The sequence below is a fragment of the Mustela lutreola genome, chromosome 4 (assembly GCF_030435805.1).
Source record: "Mustela lutreola isolate mMusLut2 chromosome 4, mMusLut2.pri, whole genome shotgun sequence".
In the NCBI taxonomy this organism is placed as follows: domain Eukaryota; kingdom Metazoa; phylum Chordata; class Mammalia; order Carnivora; family Mustelidae; genus Mustela; species Mustela lutreola.
Window position 1 is genome coordinate 120,696,727 of NC_081293.1, and position 5,363 is coordinate 120,702,089.

The window sequence follows — 5,363 nt, forward strand, 5'->3', positions numbered from 1 at the left end:
AACCTGGACAGATTGATAAATCCATGCTTACCACCTCAACATGCACAGCAATCCTAGAATATTTATTTAATTAGCTCTCTCACTTCCATTCCATTACTATTTAAGAAGTTCTCCAGCCATGTCAAGCCTAAACAACCTTCCAATAATAATTTCCTCTCTTAGCTGTTGATCTTACCTCCTCCCGTGTAGAGACATGAGTATTCATTGCTTCCCACCACAAAATCTAAAAATCTACTGATACCTACCACTCCATTATAACATGGTTTCTCCTTCTAACAAGAGTACCTAGAGTCCATTCATCTCTTCTTTTCTTCTCAGACTTCTTTAGTTACAAATGACCTTTCCTTCTTCTCTCTTCACTTCTCCCCCATCTACTGTCTTATCATCAGCATTTAGTTATGTTCAGTTATTTTCCATACTAAAAATTAGGCCCACTGGCTTCACATCTTATCTTTTAGCTAACACCCTATAGCTCCTCCCTGTAACACAGGCAATTTTTTTTTTTTTTTAATTTCAGGCAGATTTCTTGAAAACAACTCTATTCACTTTCCCATGTCCTCACCTACTTGTCATTTTATGTCCACCACTCTGACGAGAGCTGCGCTTGCCAAAATAACCTATGGCACTCTTAAGTGCCAAGGTCCCTTTTAGTATTTATGTAACCTGGCCTTTAATCAGTACTGGCTTCTCTACCACCAAGCTTCCTTGTGTTTCTTTCCTTTTAGTGAGATGTTCTTTCTTAATACTCCTTTGCACACTGTTTTCTCTATATGCCATTCAATATTGGACTTTCTCAGGCTTCTATTTTAGGGATCTTCTTTCCTCACTTTAAATTTTCTCTCATACTTTGAAATGTCATTTATATGTCTAGTTGTTCATAAATTTGCCTTGTACAACTTCCTAAACAACTCTTTTGATCTCAAGACTAGGTATATAGGTACTTAACATGCTCTTAGAAGATAGCCTGCCCAGCAACGAACTCATCTTTCCAGCTAACAAAAGTATGTGCCAGCTGAATAAATAGAACCGACATTTAAATAGTTGCCAGGTACAATAACTTGGAATTGGCCTTTCTTCCTTTTCCTTTACTGCCAGACCTATTATCTAATTTACTGGTACTACAACAAACAAACAAACAAACAAAGTCCAAAAATCTCTCAGTCTTGTCACTTTCTCCATATTAGTAATATCTACCTTTATTTACCTTTATTATCTCTTAGCTTCCTGTTTAAGCTTTTTAAGTAGCTTTTTATATCTAGTCTTTTTGTTGTTGTTTGGCATTTTCTTCTAGTCTTATTTTCTCCAATCAGTTTTCCAAAATGGAAGCAGATTCACCTTTATGACATGCAAATCTGAAGTATATATGAGCTCGTGTAAAACTCTTCAAGGTTTCTCATTAAAGATGAAGAGCAAAATTTGTGTTAGTCTATAAGTTAATACATTTCCTTTCTCATATCACAGTTCTCAATTCTTCAGCCATGTTTAATTCCTCAATTGCTGCAGTCTCTTTTTATGTCAGGTTATTACATGTTCCCATTAATTCCTTCTGCCTAGAATTATCTCAGCCATCCCCTAGTTCTTCATTTAATTAACCCTAGCTATTATTTAGGCTTGAGCTTCAAAACCATTTCCTCCAGGGAGACTAACTACCCTAATTATCTGTACAAATTAAATTCACCAGTTTCATGCTCTTTTTTCACATAACAATTGGACTTCAGGATAATCCTCTGACCTCCAGTGTCATATCTTAAACTTCCCATTTGATACTTTTACTTTCGCTTGGATAATGCATAGGCATCTAATTACAAGCCAAAACCTAACCTTCTCACAGGACCTGCTCAAAGTAAGTGATAATTCTGTGTGTTAACAATCTTAGGATCATCCTTGGATCCTCTTTCCCTTACATCACACATCAATGTTAGTTATATCTTTAGAAGAATTCCAGACCTCAGCAACATCTCACTGCCTCCACACTGCTCTCCATATGAAAGCCATTGTTGTCCTTCCATGTCTGTCCTTTTTCCTTTCAGTCTTTTCTCAACCCAGTAAACAGAGTTGTTCTTTTAAAACCTAATTCAAAACATTCTTTTGAATGTTTTGTATGTACAAAATATTGTTTGATACATTCTTTCGAATGTATCAGTCCTCTCCTGCAGTGGAGTCCAGTTCCCATTCTGATGTAACTCTTCTCACATGTCACCTCTCACTTTCTGCTTCAGTTACACAGGCCCCTTTGCCATTTCTTGAAACATGCCAGACTTTCTCCTCCTTCAGGGCTTTTCTTTTCGTTTAAGATTTATTTATTTATTTTAGAGATAAAGAGAGTGCATGTAAGAGTACCAGAGGGAGAGGGAGAGAATCTCAAGCAGACTCCCCATTGAGCCCATCACTGGCACACAATCACCCAACCCTGATCATGACCTGAGCCAAAATCAAGAGTCTGGCACTTAACTGACTTACCTACCCAGGTGCCCTTCTCCTGCTTCAGGGCTTTTCATTTGCCCTTCCATGTGCCCAGGAAACACACCTTCCAAATACCTTTATTGACTCTCTTCTTTACCATCTTTAGAATTTGTCTTAAATACTACCATTTTCCAGTGTGACTTTAAGGCACAACTCTATTCAAAACTGCACTAACTTCATGTCTGGACTATCTATTCACCTTTCTGCCTTACTGTTTTCCTCTTAGTACTTACTGCCTTTTGATAAGGTATACATTCTACTTATTTTTATCTTTATTTTATTTTATTTATTGATTTTTCTCCTCCCATGAGAATGTAAAGGGAAAAGGGTTTGTGTTGGCTTTGCTGTATTCCCTATAACAAAATAGTATTTGACACCTAACATGAATTCAGTAAATATTATTGACTTGATTAATAACAGTTATATTGAAATGTTACATTTGGTATCAGTTATCTAGCATATAAGCATTTCAGAGTCAAGAAAACTATCAATTGTTTTTGATTAAGAGATTGATGTAATAAATAATTAATAAAGTACCAAAAGATTTATGTACTGTAGTTTATAGTTTATTATTAGCTACAGTAATACTTTTCCTTTATAATAAAGAGAAATATGAAAAAGACTTGAGATTTGGAGGCAGATACTTACAGAATCTTTTGTGGCAGCTTTAATTTTCTCTGTGAAGTAAGAGGAAAGGCCAAGTAATTGTTTGGTATAAGTTTCAAGGAAAATGGGCAATGGTTGTAACCATAATAGTGATCAATGTGTGATCAGTGATCAAGTGGTGAATGATACTGGGAAAATAATAATGAATATGCTAATGGCAGTCTTCCAACCTGGGTAAAGAGAGAGATAAAAATAAAAGGAGTTATAGATAAATTAAGGAGTTTTAGGGTTACTAAGTGTCTTGATAAAAGACCACCAACATTTAGAAATTACTGATAGAGGAAGAATAAGAGGTGAAGTATGAAAAGTGTATATATTTATGATTTCACATGTGGAATAGTTCATGTTGATTTTGCATGGCCATTAGAGGAGGCTATGAAAGGAAAGAATGCACTTTTGGAGGCAAGCAGTATTTTAATAAAACAATACTTATTTAATGCCTACCATGCTAGGGACTGGAGAGAGACTGGAGAGAGACAAAGAAGGTTATGGTCTTTCCTATAAAATTACCTTTTCATTTAATGAGTGATAGAGTAAATACATACATAATTTAAAAATGCAATAATACACAACCTTCAATAGAAGTAAAGAGATTTCTCTGGATGTAACCAGTTTAGCAAAAGCTAGACAAAGGATGGATAACCTCAAAAACTTCAGATACTACAAGTCTTGCCAAAAAGCAGATTAACCAAAACAGGTTAACAGTGGCAAATAATTTTAATAGAATTGCTAGGGGATTAACTTAATATTTAAAAATTAGAGACTACTCAACATCTGATAAAGTTACTAAAGTATAAAATGATATGAGATATTTATTTTTAAGCTTTGCGCAGTGACAGTATCGTAGCCAATGAGGTTCATCCAAGGCATGATTATTGCTAATTGAGGTATTTATTTTATCACTATTCATAATGCAACACATAAATTATGTGATATAAATAGCAGTACCAATATGGTATTAGTTAGAGTCCTCTTTTTTTTTTTTAAGATTTTATTTATTTATTTGACAGAGAGAAATCACAAATAGGCAGAGAGGCAGGCAGAGAGAGAGGGTAAGCAGGCTCCCCACCTAGCAGAGAGCCTTATGTGGGGCTTGATCCCAGGACCCTGAGATCATGACCTGAGCCAAAGGCAGAGGCTCAACCCCCTGAGCCACCCAGGCACCCAAGTCTTCTTTTTAAAAGCATTCTTATGATATATCTGATTTTTCAACTCAACAAATAGATTTTTGCATATATCTCTGAATAACTAAAATATGTCAATTTAAATATGAATTTATTTGAAGATGAAAATCCATCAGAATTAAGTTAAACATTGAATGGTTGATATTAAATAAATTCTGTGATTTTATTTTTTTCCAGAAGTTTCAACACTGTGATTAAATGGTTTGATAGTACTTCCTATAGAGTATGTATGGTTAGATGGGAGACTATGCCAAATGGAAGGATCATTTATTTATTCAAATATAATGAGGATATGTAAATATTTATGGAAACTTTGCTTTTATTATTTCAAAAATATAGACATTCATAATATTATAATAGAGACAGTTGCTAACAAGACAGCTCTGGTAACAATTTATATTCAAGGCAAGAAAGCTGACAATGGCAACTAGTGAAGTCTTGTTTTATTCTCTGAGATGTGCTCTGCCAGGTTTCTTCTGTACCAGCTGCTATACAACATTGTCAACCACATGCTCTTGGAGTTGCAATATGTCTGTAGGCCACAGAGTAGTAGAATGGGTGCGATATCTGTAAAACTACAAATTTTAGTAATTATGTCTGATTTCTTGGCCTGACAAAAAAATAACAGAGAAAGTGAACTTCAAATTCATCAATAAAGACAAAAATGATGATTGAGTATTTTTGTTATATAATGAGTTTTAAATTATTGAAATGTTTTATTGGCATATCAAAGTGTGGGAAGACATTAAATGGAGGCATGAGTTGAGTCTTCATTTATTTGCTTTGTCATGAATGAAAAAAAATGTGTAGTCAGCCCCCACTTAGTAGGAGGACAATACATACAGTGCTAACTATTCAGTTGGTTCAGCCTCATAAAAACTTAAAACAGAGCTGTTAAGAAGAAGCAAGTTGAAAGGCATTAAACTTCAGATATGTGAAATATTGCCTTTCATGCATCTAGGCCTTAAGAAAAACCCCATCTTTGTCAATATTTTAAATTCTCCTTTCTGTCTTGGTCAAGAAGTTATGAAAATATCTCATGTAACAAGA

At 34.6% G+C, this 5,363-nt stretch overlaps 1 non-coding gene across 1 annotated transcript; it reads left to right on the plus strand.

Moving 5' to 3' along the window:
• The first annotated feature begins 3,950 nt into the window (after window positions 1-3,950).
• On the plus strand, window positions 3,951-4,086 carry LOC131830889 (U4 spliceosomal RNA). The gene has a single exon (XR_009353432.1). It is a non-coding gene; the product is annotated as a U4 spliceosomal RNA (small nuclear RNA).
• Window positions 4,087-5,363: the final 1,277 nt, after the last annotated feature.